The sequence below is a fragment of the Haliotis cracherodii genome, unplaced genomic scaffold (assembly GCF_022045235.1).
Source record: "Haliotis cracherodii isolate W230 unplaced genomic scaffold, xgHalCrac1.p SCAF_15, whole genome shotgun sequence".
NCBI classification, from domain to species: Eukaryota; Metazoa; Mollusca; class Gastropoda; order Lepetellida; family Haliotidae; genus Haliotis; species Haliotis cracherodii.
Genome location: NW_027266270.1, coordinates 18,816,063 through 18,830,142, shown reverse-complemented (window position 1 = coordinate 18,830,142; position 14,080 = coordinate 18,816,063). Strand labels below are relative to the sequence as shown.

The 14,080-nt window shown below is 39.6% G+C and overlaps 1 protein-coding gene across 1 annotated transcript in view; it reads right to left on the bottom strand.

Moving 5' to 3' along the window:
- Positions 1-8,607: 8,607 nt before the first annotated feature.
- The window catches only part of LOC139462350 (tetraspanin-11-like), an 82,445-nt gene continuing 76,972 nt past the window's right edge, over positions 8,608-14,080 (bottom strand). Inside the window, exon 8 of the mRNA XM_071244006.1 lies at positions 8,608-14,055. The gene's annotated coding sequence lies outside the window, so the exon portion shown is untranslated. The remainder of the gene's footprint in view (positions 14,056-14,080) is intronic.

Sequence of the window (14,080 nt, the reverse complement as noted above, 5' to 3'; positions counted from 1 at the left end):
GATACATATATTATTATTAAGACTGTATAAAAACCTGTCGTCGATGGACAATACAATAAGAAGGTTTTCGCAAATTTTATTTAAAACTAGTATTAGAACATTAAAACGAACGCCAGCAACCAAAGGTAGATCCCCATAGTAGGGACCATGGGGACTTAATCCTGCTACCTGCATGGATCCCAGCAGGATTTACACAATCCTTTTAGTCGCTGACGATAATTTAGCCAAAAACTGAAATGAAAAAAATCTAGGTTTGAAACAATGGTAGTCATGATTTTTTTTCAATGACATGGACAATAATTTTACACTACCTCAGCCCCCACAGTCTATAGTCATATACCAACTTATTAAATAACAGTTCGTACGTCAATATTTTTGAAACAATTCTATTTCTTTAAAAATCAACAAAAACTGTATGAGAACTAATATCACTAAAAAGATCCTTTATCCCTTGTGATTGAAAAATATCAACACAGTCAAGTAGGACATGCTTGACCGTGATTCTTTCATTACCGTGAGTGAGTGGAAATTAAACGTCACATCAGCAGTATCTCAGCCATATAGTGCGACGAGGACAGTTATGTTGATAAATACCTGTCACACAAATTGGCATGACATCACAAAATTCGAGCCTAAAAATTAACTTTTGTTTGTTGTTTAACGCCGCACTCAGTAATATTCCAGCTATATGACTGGCTAAAAACTAATTTGGATTGTTTGTTGTTTAACGCCGCACTCAGTAATATTCCAGCTATATGACAGCCTAAAAACTAACTTGGATTGTTTGTTGTTTAACGCCGCACTCAGTAATATTCCAGCTATATGACTGGCTAAAAACTAATTTGGATTGTTTGTTGTTTAACGCCGCACTCAGTAATATTCCAGCTATATGACTGGCTAAAAACTAACTTGGATTGTTTGTTGTTTAACGCCGCACTCAGTAATATTCCAGCTATATGACTGGCTAAAAACTAAATTGGTTTGTTTGTTGTTTAACGCCGCACTCAGTAATATTCCAGCTATATGACAGCCTAAAAACTAAATTGGTTTGTTTGTTGTTTAACGCCGCACTCAGTAATATTCCAGCTATATGACTGGCTAAAAACTAACTTGGATTGTTTGTTGTTTAACGCCGCACTCAGTAATATTCCAGCTATATGACTGCCTAAAAACTAACTTGGATTGTTTGTTGTTTAACGCCGCACTCAGTAATATTCCAGCTATATGACTGCCTAAAAACTAACTTGGATTGTTTGTTGTTTAACGCCGCACTCAGTAATATTCCAGCTATATGACTGCCTAAAAACTAACTTGGATTGTTTGTTGTTTAACGCCGCACTCAGTAATATTCCAGCTATATGACTGCCTAAAAACTAACTTGGATTGTTTGTTGTTTAACGCCGCACTCAGTAATATTCCAGCTATATGACTGCCTAAAAACTAATTTGGATTGTTTGTTGTTTAACGCCGCACTCAGTAATATTCCAGCTATATGACTGCCTAAAAACTAACTTGGATTGTTTGTTGTTTAACGCCGCACTCAGTAATATTCCAGCTATATGACTGCCTAAAAACTAACTTGGATTGTTTGTTGTTTAACGCCGCACTCAGTAATATTCCAGCTATATGACTGCATAGAAACTAAATTGGTTTGTTTGTTGTTTAACGCCGCACTCAGTAATATTCCAGCTATATGACTGCCTAAAAACTAACTTGGATTGTTTGTTGTTTAACGCCGCACTCAGTAATATTCCAGCTATATGACTGCATAGAAACTAAATTGGTTTGTTTGTTGTTTAACGCCCCACTCAGTATTATTCCAGCTATATGACTGCATAGAAACTATTTCTAATAGTAACATATTCTAATCGACACATACATCAGTATTACATTTTATACTATTAAAGTACGAGCTATACACCGCCAGAAGCCAAAGCTAGACTACCTAACTGTGGTACCATGGGGACCTGCAGAACATCAGCTACGAGGGCTGGCTGAAAAGTTCTAAGCCTAAGTGGGATATCTCAATCGGATTGAAACAAACTTTTGCCACCACCAAGTACAATCATTTAATGAATCATAGACATAAGAACTACAACTGTAGTGTTATTATTGTCTTTGTACCAGACCATCTTTGGAACCTACTCATTGAAATCACCAGAAATGGACAAAACTGGCCATAGGGCAGTCATCAAGTACCTGCAACTGAAAGGGCTAACTCCAACACAGATACATGCTGACATGGTGTCCACTTTAGGGGATGATGCCCCTTCCTTTTTCACTGTAAAGAAGTGGGCTGCGGAATTCAAGCGTGGCAGAGAGAGCCTTGACGATGACCCGCGTCCAGGAAGGCCTTAAACAGCAATCATTCCGGAAAACATTACCCGGGTGCATGACATGGTGATGGCTGATCGCCGATTGACCACTCGACATATTGCCAGTGTTGTGGGCATCTCTCATGATAGGGTTGAGCACATTATCACCAACGAGTTGGGAATGACAAAGGTTTCTGCAAGATGGGTGCCAAAGCTCTTGACAGCGGATCAGAAACGTGTCTGATTCCTGACGTCCCGTGACAATTTATGCCGTTTTGAAGCAGATCCCGATGATTTTTTGGCCCGATTTGTAACCATGGATGAGACCTGGATTCATCACTTTCAACCACAAACCAAAATTCAGTCTAAACAATGGAAGCATCCAGAATCACCAGCCCCCCCAAAAGCCAAGTCGGTTCCTTCTGCTGGAAAGGTGATGGCCTGTCTTTTGGGATTCCAATGGTATTCTGCTGACTGACTATCTTGAAAAAGGCCAGACTATCAATGGAAGATATTATGCTGACCTACTGAGACAGTTGCGTGAAGCTATCAAAGCTAAGCGTTGGGGAATGCTCACTAAAGGAGTCCTGTTCCCCCAAGACAATGCTCCTGTTCACAAATCGGTGGTTGCCATGTCAGCGATCCATGATTGTAGCTTCGAACTCATTGACCATCCCCCTTATTCACCCGATTTGGCCCCGTCAGACTTCCACCTGTTTCCCAAAATGAAAAAGGAACTAGCAGGTCGCCATTTTCCTAGTAATGATGACGTCATTTCCGCTGTGAATGACGTTTTTAGTGTGGCTGAAGAAAATTTCTTCTTGAAGTGTGTAAACATGGAAGGGGACTATGTTGGAGAAATAAATGAAAACCATCCACTTGGTACTGGTCTTTCACAGTTATGCTTAGAACTTTTCAACCAGCCCTCGTACTTGCATTATTCCCCACCAGGATGTAAGCCATCAATCTAGCCACTAATAGTTGTAGACAATTCTAGCCATACATTAAACATTGTCCAAGAGGAAATGCGTTAAAATTCCATTCCCAGTGTACTTTGGTTCTATTAGGACTTACGTGTCACCACTAGGGGATACTAATTTTACGGTAATTCAACCTCAATAAACAGTAATGCGTTTATATTATAAGTACTAATCAATTACACCAAAACTAAGTTAAAACAATTTACTCAAACGCTATTGAGCAATCCTATTTCTTTTCAAAATGAATAAAATTGACATTTAAATTTGAAACTTGATACAAAGTGTCCATCGTGAGAGTAAAGACTTCACAATCCCTCAAAACGTGTTGAATGTGCTTCTCCCATCACGAGGGTAACAGGATGAAGGATCCTGAACGTTCAACAAATCTATCAATGTGTGTATCTGCTATGACCAACACGACATCGTCGCATTACGACCTCTTCAAATCTGGACTGACAACCCAAGTAGGTGTAACCGATAGTTGTTTTTTTGCATGTAATTTATTTTTACCTACTTGGGAGTCCCACTTCTTTCGATCCTTCGATAAGATCCTTGCTGTAACATCTAATAACAGGTTTATAACCATGGTTTTTGGTTTTGGTTTGGTTTGTTGTTTAACGCCGCACTCAGCAATATTCCAGCTATATGACGGCGGTCTGTAAATAATCGAGTCTGGATCAGCCAATCCTGTGATTGACATCATGAGCATCGATCCACGCAAATGGGATTGATGACATGCATCAACCAAGTCAGCTGGTCTTACCACCCGATCCCGTTAGTCGCCTCTTACGACAAGCGTAGTCGCTTTTTACAGCAAGAATGGGTTGTTGAAGACCTATTCTACTCCGGATCATTACGGGTCAGTTTATATAAGGTAATAAGGTAAGAACCACCTGCGGAAGAGAGGAGAGGAGAGGAGAGGAGTGGAGAGGAGAGAGCGACACAAGTAGGGTGGTGTAACAATATCCGGTGTGACCACCCTTTGCGTTGATACAGATGAGACAGCGTGGGCGCATTGAAGACACTAATGATGGAAAACAGCCAGGCGAGTGTTGCTCCAAATGTCAAACAAAGATTTTCGCTGGTTCGTATCCTGCTGCAACGTGGCGTTACGTCCCTGCATTTGCACAAAGGGAAGAACATGATCTCGAACGATGTCGTCCATGTAGCGTACGCTGTTCTGGTGCCACGACCAATAGTGAGTTTTGTTCTCTCACGAGTTGTGATGCGAGCCCACACCATTACACTAACACTGACGACGTTGAGTAACGCAAACGTCGCTAAAACGTCCTCCTGGGCGCCTTGTACCGCCATCAGAACTGTCCAGATGAAACCTGGATTCATCTGTGAACATTTAACTGTCCCAGCCTTGTCTTCCGAACTTCGGATTCTGTTTACACCAAGCTAGGCGTGTCTGACGGTGACGTGGAAGCACAGTTCGGCCTGTCGCTCGACGTCGGGACCGGATGTTGTGACCCATCAACCGGTTGCGACGGTTCTGCCATTAATTTCTCTCAACCCAGGAGTTGTCCGAGCTGTTAAAGTGGCAGTTTGGTACCGATTCCGTAGATGAACCAACCGAATATGGTTGAAGTGACGTCAGGTCCGTGGCAAGTGTTGACCTGCTGTAGATAACGCCTCCAAAGAGATGAGAAGTTGACGTCAGGTCCGTGGCAAGTGTTTCCCTGCTGTAGATAACGCCTCCAAAGAGATGGGAAGTGACGTCAGGTCCGTGGCAAGTGTTGCCCTGCTGCAGATAACGCCTCCAAAGAGATGAGAAGTGACGTCAGGTCCGTGGCAAGTGTTGCCCTGCTGTAGATAACGCCTCCGAAGAGATGGGAAGTGACGTCAGGTCCGTGGCAAGTGTTGCCCTGCTGTAGATAACGCCTCCGAAGAGATGGGAAGTGACGTCAGGTCCGTGGCAAGTGTTGCCCTGCTGTAGATAACGCCTCCGAAGAGATGGGAAGTGACGTCAGGTCCGTGGCAAGTGTTGCCCTGCTGTAGATAACGCCCCCAAAGTGATGAGAAGTGACGTCAGGTCCGTGGCAAGTGTTGCCCTGCTGTAGATAACGCCTCCACAGAGATGAGAAGTGACGTCAGGTCCGTGGCAAGTGTTGCCCTGCTGCAGATAACGCCCCCAAAGAGATGAGAAGTGACGTCAGGTCCGTGGCAAGTGTTGCCCTGCTGTAGTTAACGCCCCCAAAGTGATGAGAAGTGACGTCAGGTCCGTGGCAAGTGTTGCCCTGCTGTAGATAACGCATCCGAAGAGATGAGAAGTGACGCCAGGTCCGTGGCAAGTGTTTCCCTGCTGTAGATAACGCCTCCGAAGAGATGGGAAGTGACGTCAGGTCCGTGGCAAGTGTTGCCCTGCTGTAAATTGAGTTTCGATGATCAATAAGATGTCCAGCAACATTCCTGTTTGCAGCATACCCACAGCGCGTAGGCGTTATTTTTAGCAAGTTAATGGACTGCACTGTCTCATATGATGTCTCTAAAATCAGTTGATGTCATAGCCATTCAGTTTTGCCAATACGATGTGTCAACTTTATATTGGTAAATAGTTTTTGTCGCACATGTTTCTCAATTATATGTATACCCGACCTGTGAAGATCCAGGTAAGAACAGGGCTTCAGCAACCCATGCTTGCCGTAACTGGCGACAATGCTTCTCGGAAGAGGCGACTAACTGGATTGGGTGGTCAGGCTCGCTGACTTGTATACCCATATTATTGTGTAACATGGAAATTCTAGTGGACTATACTCGTTTCTATTTGATGTGGTCACAAACGGTTGTCAAAATGAACAAAAAACGTATCTTAAGCAATAATTCGCTTGTTGACTTCCATCAAGTATTTTGTTTTCTCATCGGTATATATGATTGGTGCAATATCTTGGTGTCAAATGCTGTTACACAGGACACTAGTCGAGAAATATTACTGTCACAAGTAATAAGATGCGATCTCTATATCACTTGTTGGTTTGGTTTGTTTGTTGTTTAACACCGCACTAAGCAATATTTCAGCTATATGACGGCGGCCTGTAAATAATCTAGTCTTGACACCAGACAATCAGTGGTTAATATCATGAGCATCAATCCACGCAATTGGGATCGATGACATGCTTTAACCAAGTCAGCGAGCCTGACCATCCGATCCCGTTAGTCGCCTCTTACGAAAAGAATAGTCGCCTTTTACGTCAGGCATGGATTGCTGAAGACATATTCTACCCGCCATCTTCACGGTTCTATCTCACTTGTAAATTGAAACTGTTGGAGAAACCATTTTCCAACAAATGAGCATTTTTATAAGGCCATTCCCTGATATTGTAGAATTTTGTCAACCAACATTGTTTTCCAAGACGGTATGCATCTCACCAGAACGTGTTATGTACAGTGAGTAGTCTGTCAAATACCTTTGACATGTTTTGCTTGTCGTAAGAGGCGAGTTACAGGGTCGGGTGGCCCTGTCAAATACCTTTGACATGTTTTACACATTTCATAGATCCGTGGAGATCCGGGTAATGTTTTGGCGATTATGCTTGTTGTAAGAGGCGATTAACGGGGTCGGGTGGTCAAGCTCGCTGACTTGGTTGATGCATGTCATCGTATCCCAATTGCGTGGATAGATGTTCACTATTTCAAACACTGGATTGTCTGGTCCAGACTCGGTTATTCACAGACCGCCGTCATATCGCTTGAATATTGCTGCGTGCGGCGTTAAAAAACACAAGCATATTTATAATTACATGAATAACTATTGTTACAAATTAGAAGGATTTATAACACGCCAAAAAGTATCAATCTAAAGGAGAAGTAGGCATATTTTGATAACATTTCTAAGAATAAAGTATTCAAAGTATTCTCGAGATTAATAAAAACTTGTTTATCTGGGTTTACTCTGAAAATTTCAGGTACTAGTATGTATTTGTCTTGAAAAAAAGCAGCATATCTTCGACATTCTAAAAGGAAGTATTCATTTCAATAACATATTTGTTTTAAAAATATGCAAAGACGTAATTGGTTTGATATATGGCCCAAGGACGTGGAATCCGAGGACTTGGTGAAGAATCCATTGGTCTGATGAAAACAGATTCTTGCCGCACGTCACAGATCGGCGAATGTGGGTTTGGAGAGACAAAATCACTGCTTATACCTCCAGGAACATCGTACGAGGGGCGTTCAATAAGTTTTGCAACTTCAATATAAGACCAAGTCGCAGAATATCTTTTGCACTTTTATTTTTCAATATAATCTCCATTCACCTCCATATACTTCCATTTGTACTTTAAGCTTTTAATACCACTTTTATAATAATCCGCAGTTTGGCCTTCTAACCACGCCTCTGTGGCAGCCTTTATGTCCTCGTCATCCTGGAAGCGTCTTTCACGTAGTGCAGATTTCATTTGCCGTAACAGTTAGATCACCCGCCCTACTTCCCACATCCATCGTTTTCGTGGTTATCAATTTTGCTCCAATGCAGTGTCATCGCAGTTGTGTTGATTGGCAGTAATAACAGGACCATGTGACCAAGGACATGTTTTTTCACAGGGAGTGAGTGAGTATGGTTTTACGCTGCTTTTAGCAATATTCCAGCAATATCACAGCGGGGGACACCAGAAATGGGCTTCACACATTGCACCCATGTCGGGATTCGAACCCGGGTCTTCATTGTGACGAGCGAACGCTTTAACCACTAGGCTACCCGACCGCCCCTTTTCACAGGGAAGGTAATTAAACCTTTGCCAATTAAGATGAAACTCAAAAAGAATACTTTGTTGGGGGATAAAGAACAGTTGGCAACCTTGATCTTTTGGTGAAAATCTTTACTGCCCCCAAGAATGAGCTGCATCAAATTACTGACAAGAAATTCATTCCTATGCTGTTGCAATGTGATCCCTGTCAAAAGTCGATTTTCGGTATGGCAGCATTCAGGCTGTGATTGGGGGCACCGGTGGCCCAATCATCTAAGGCGCCGCGATTCGCTGTGCAGAGTTGCATCTCTTGGGCATGCCAGAAACCTATGATTGTGGGTTCGATTCCCCGTTTGCCCTGATTGTGTTTCTAGGTTTGTCAGCACCACACTTGTGTGCTCGTGAGTTTCATCGAAGACATGCATCACTTCGTGCTTTCCTCCCACATTAAGCTGACACACCGCGATTTAACTGGAATACTGTTAAAAGCAGCGTTAAACCAAACTCACTCACTCATTCCCTCAGGCTGTGATACCAGTTGCTGAATAGAGCATCGTGTTAATGTTTATATAAATAGCATCTTGCTTTGATAACAATATATACAACTCCACAGTTTGGTCCACATTAAACATAAGGATTTATTCTACAGAAACAACTTACACCAATTACATTCAATCATATCAAATACTTTTCACACATAAATAAATATGTTCTCATGCGATGTACAAAACTGAAATTCATAACGGACATTGACATTAAGGCCATTATCGTCTTTGCAAATGCTAACTGCACATGCTAAGTTTAAAGGGAGATAATTCATGTCCAATCTTCAGCTTCAGCATTCTCGTCAGTTTTTGTCTCAATACTTGAAACGTTATGTTATGGAAACAAAATCAGGATCCATAACTGAGACTTCTGAACAAGAATTATCCACTTCACAAGCCTGGGTTGGACATTATCATTTTTGCAAAGTAGAAATATTTAGTGACGAACATTTCTCAGGTTGTATTTTGACTTCCATATGAAAACATAAGTACCATGAGTTACATCTGAGTAAATAGTCAGAAACGCAATCCCATGTTCAAAGAGTGACATTAGCCGAAATTATTGAATAACCACTCTGTTAGAAGCATTTATCAGCTCCAAAGTGATGTTCAGGTAGCAAAGTATTCTTCATAGCAGGGATCCAGAAACCGTCATTTGCGCCGAACATGTCCGATTGAGAATCTCAAATGTCCTGTTTAAAATATTGCTTACCGGACATTGACATTCTTCTGTCCGGATATTTTAAAAAGTATTGTCCGGACATTCTTAAATTTTGACCGGACATGATCAACAGTTAGTTCTAAGTGCCATTTATTTTAATTAGCTGTATATTGTATTAACGTCAAATACTTTATGTTGTATACTGTTTTAATGAGGTCTTTTACATGGAATTTTTCACAAAAAAACATGTCAATAATAAGAATTCTAATGAAAAGTTAAACATTAGTGTCGATGCCCGAAAGAAAGTGTACAAAGACGGAGACATACAAATATCAAACTAAGATAGGTCCTAATAATCAAATAATGATACAGATCTGCATTTACACAAAAGAATATAAAAGTCTGCTTAGTGGGTTAAAATAATTATACAAAATAGAACCACCTGATGTTTATACACCACTTCGTCATGAACGACTTGTAATGTATTGAAATACTTCCTGGGGAATTATGAAACATTTCCAGAAAGACTTCATTTTTTTGTGATATTTGTTGTACAATTTGTTTCATATTTTCTCGCTACTCTAATCACCTTAAGCTATCAGTTGTTTTTTTAAATTGAAATACTTGAATCTTGGACAGTTGTATTCATGCTGGAATCACAACTCATGGCCAATGATCTGTTGTGGGGATGAAAATATCATACCGTATTCGACATAATAAGCCCCTCTCTAATAACGCCCATGGCGATATTTGCTGATATATTGGCTAGTGAACAATCCCAATTAGCACCCTTTCCGATTGATCAATGTACACAAGACTTATTTATTTGCGTATAATACACACTCGTGTGTCATATGCACCTAATATGGGCAATTAAATTCTAGAAAAATATGTCTGTCGTACATACACATTTCGAAATTAATCTTTGAAATCTGATTTTTTTCACCAAAATAATATTCTAATAAGAGCCCCCTATTTCTAATTTTGAGAGCGCCCTGGGTGTTTAATACGTCGAATATGATAATTCATAAACAGTTATTAATTACGATGTCCCGTTATTTACCGATTCCTTCTACTTGTCAGTACATGAGCCTCCCCAGATGTTATTCATTCTCCCATTTAACACATCTATTACCTATTAATAACTGAACATTATGACCATTGCTTTCAGCACAGTCAAGAATAAACAACCTTTATCTGTGATTTAACAAAAACATTTTTTTATAAAAGACAAAAAAAAATATTTTGTTTACTGACTGAGACAATAATGAGAAGTAAACAACTAGGAAACCAACATGAGGATATGTACAGTTATGTGTAACCATGGTAACAATTATATCATAAAACATGCAGTCATTGTAAACTCTATATAGTGGAATGATGTTAGCTGACTTCATACAACAATGCATATCAAATATGTCTCAAATATCTTTGTTTCTACAATAACAAGTAAGTTAAAATTAAAATTTATTATTTTGTTCATAGATAGTCATTATTTGTCAAGCCCTGGGATCTTTGCATCTAAAACATGTCATACAGACACAAAATTACAAACATCAAAGAAATGTAAGTGCTACATGTGATGATAGAGTGAGTATTGTTTTACACCACTTTTAGCAATATTCCAGCAATATCAAGGTGGAGGACACCAGAAATGGGCTTCACACTTTTACCTATGTCGGTAATCGAACCTGGGTCTTCGGCGTGACGAGCGAACGCTTTAACCACTAGGCTACCTGACCGCCCCGCTTCATATGATGAGCAAAGTCAATTTCTAACATTCACAAGATCCTAAATATTACAGTGATTGTCGGTGAATTCTAATTCTGCCATGTTTTGCACTTTGTATATCCAGAAATGTCATAACTCACCCACACTCATCCAAATGTATGTCTACATCCCACAATACAAAACAACTTCAACTCAGTAGAAACAACAGTATTTAAGTCAAATGTAGCACATAGTTGCCACACGTTGTTTTGCAAGCAATAATACTGATGCCACTTTTTTATGCTATATTTCAGGGCGGTCGGGTAGCCAAGTAGTTAAAGCGTTCGCTTGTCACACCGAAGGCCCGGGTTCAATTCCCAACATGGGTACAATGTGTGAAGCCCATTTCTGGTGTCCCCCGCCATGATATTGCTGGAATATTGCTAAAAGCGGCGTAAAACCATACTCACTCACTCACTCACTTATGCTATATTTCAAATAGATCCTAGGGCTTGTTTTCCTAATGAAGGGTGTTAAGTTAACAAATCGGAGCCCAATTTCAACAAGATGTTGTAGCAGTATGAATGCTGTGATTGCTTTGGGGAATGACGCCATGAATTCCATGTTATCAAGGTTTCTTAAAAGAATTTAATCCTACTTTGAAAACTGAAACATAGATACTTGTGACAAATAATGTTAACATAAGCAAATTAATATCACTCAAAAGCTTTAAGACAATATACAAACTATCAGTTTCTAACAATGCACCATTATCAACAGCTGAGGGTGGATAATGGGTCGGGTCAGTGAGGGCTGGGTGGTTGGTATTGCTGTTAACTGAAGGGTGTCTGCAGTCTAAAGATAGGGTTCATAATTATGGCATAAATATTATTATTTGAAAGAGAAGTAACACATTAAAAGTGAGATCACTCATTAAAAGAGCAGTAATTGATGAGAAGAGGAGAAAACACAATTAGAGAAGTTACAGGTATCAGGAAGCTGGTGAAAAGAGAGGTAACTAAGGGAGATAAGAAGGCTGATAGAAGGGAGATAACTCAGTAAATAGAAGCCACCCAGCTGGTAAAGGGAGATAACTGTATAGTGTTTCTGACTGGTGCACAATATCCACCCACCATTCCTCATATTGCTGTGGACAGCCAATGGTACAGTCGGGTCAAAATAACAGTAGAGATTGACAAGCAACATTGAATTTGTACATTATATCAAAACCATTCCAAGTACTCAGGACATTGACCGAAGGATCTTTCAACATTGGCTAAGATCTGACAAAAGAGTTTGCATTTGCAGTGTCAGCATTGGACATTTTTTAAATATTTTATGTTTATGGATTTTTGGCCCAAAAATTAAGGTTGGCAGGTCAAAATATATTTCTTCTTAATTCCAATTTCAATTATTTATTTCTCTCGTGAATCGTACTTTGTTTTGAAGTGTTAAAATGAATATGAATTTTCAACATTTTTTAAATGTGTTTATATTGATAGCAACAGTAAATGAGTAGTTGTATTTACATTTTATTTAATTCTGGTCAGCGAAATATAAAAACAAATGCTTTTAATTTATTATTTTTTCACATTTCGCTCTGTTGGATTCAGCAGAAACATGTGGCCTTAATTGTGTTAAACCCTTAACCCAGAGCTATCCTCACTATATGGCCAGGGTTGATCTTGGTCATGTTACGAGAATGTCTTTATTCGTGAATAAGTGTAATCAGAAGGGTCAAAAGTCATCTCTCTAACTTAGAATGGGCAATCATTCTGTGGCAAGTGAGCTATCTTGCCCAAGACAAAAGTACAAAATGGGAAATTATCAGAATAAGATTCCATATCTGGACAAGAAACTTTACTACAAAAATAACAACTTGATATAAAATATGACACAACTTTGAGAAATGGTTTCAGTGAAAAACTTGAAATTTTACGTAATGTGAAGCAAGCCCAATTCAAACTTTAAATGATGATTCGATGTGGGCTGTATTGAGCTTTGAAGTTAATCAACACTTTTGGCCATGATATCAAAGCACCACAATAACAATTTGGTATTTCAAATAATGCCTCAAAAAGCTACATATGTTAACTAAATGATTCAAATTATTCAATATACACAAATAAAACTGTTCAGCACATAACTAGCTCTCTACATGAGCAATCATAGCAAGGCATTTGAGTTGCCTCCCTTGGACAACGCAATCCCAAATGGATCAGTCATTTTCATAACTAGAGCGTTTATAAAAGAAAGCTGAGCAAGCAATAAAGAAAATACAATTTGATTGAGATATAAAATGTACACAATATCATGGTTAGCGTATCAAAAGTACAAATCTTACACTGCCATCAATGACATATATAGGACATTATACAGTAATAAAACTATTATTTCTGTGTTTTAACATAGAACTTATCTACAGATCTAAGACCATGAACAGTCTAAAATGTTTCTCATCAATGTGCAAGTCCTCCAAAACATGCTCACCATTTGTCAACAGGGTGATCAATATTTGTTGGTTTTGCCTGGAAAAATAATTGGTTTGAATATGAATGTCCAGATTGCCCGGATCATAAATACACAGGATGAGTTCATCATCATCTGACATATGATGCCATAGTTGATAATGAGTGCGAGTTATCTTTTATGCCGACTGCGGACAGAGGACATAAAAGCCTCACCTGGTCATTTTGGAAATAAGTTGCCAATGAAAAACATGTTTTTCTGTCACGACTTAGGTCTGTTTGAAATCATAGAAATCATAGTTTTAACGAAAACGAGTAACATCACTGCAAGTGTTAGTTTATCAATATTGAGAATGAAATTTTATACAACAGAAATGATACAATCTGCACCGTGTAGTAAGTTGTAGCAAGCACATAACACAAGGAAAAGCATTGCACAAACCCTGCTTCAAATGAATGAATCTGCCAAATGAGACCTAACACGCCACCCCTTCCCAGAAAACAGCTTATCATGTGTTAACACGCCACCCCTTCCCAGAAAACAGCTTATCATGTGTTAACACGCCACCCCTTCCCAGAAAACAGCTTATCATGTGTTAACACGCCACCCCTTCCCAGAAAACAGCTTATCATGTGTTAACACGCCACCCCTTCCCAGAAAACAGCTTATCATGTGTTAACACGTCACCTTTTCCCAGAAAACAGCTTATCAT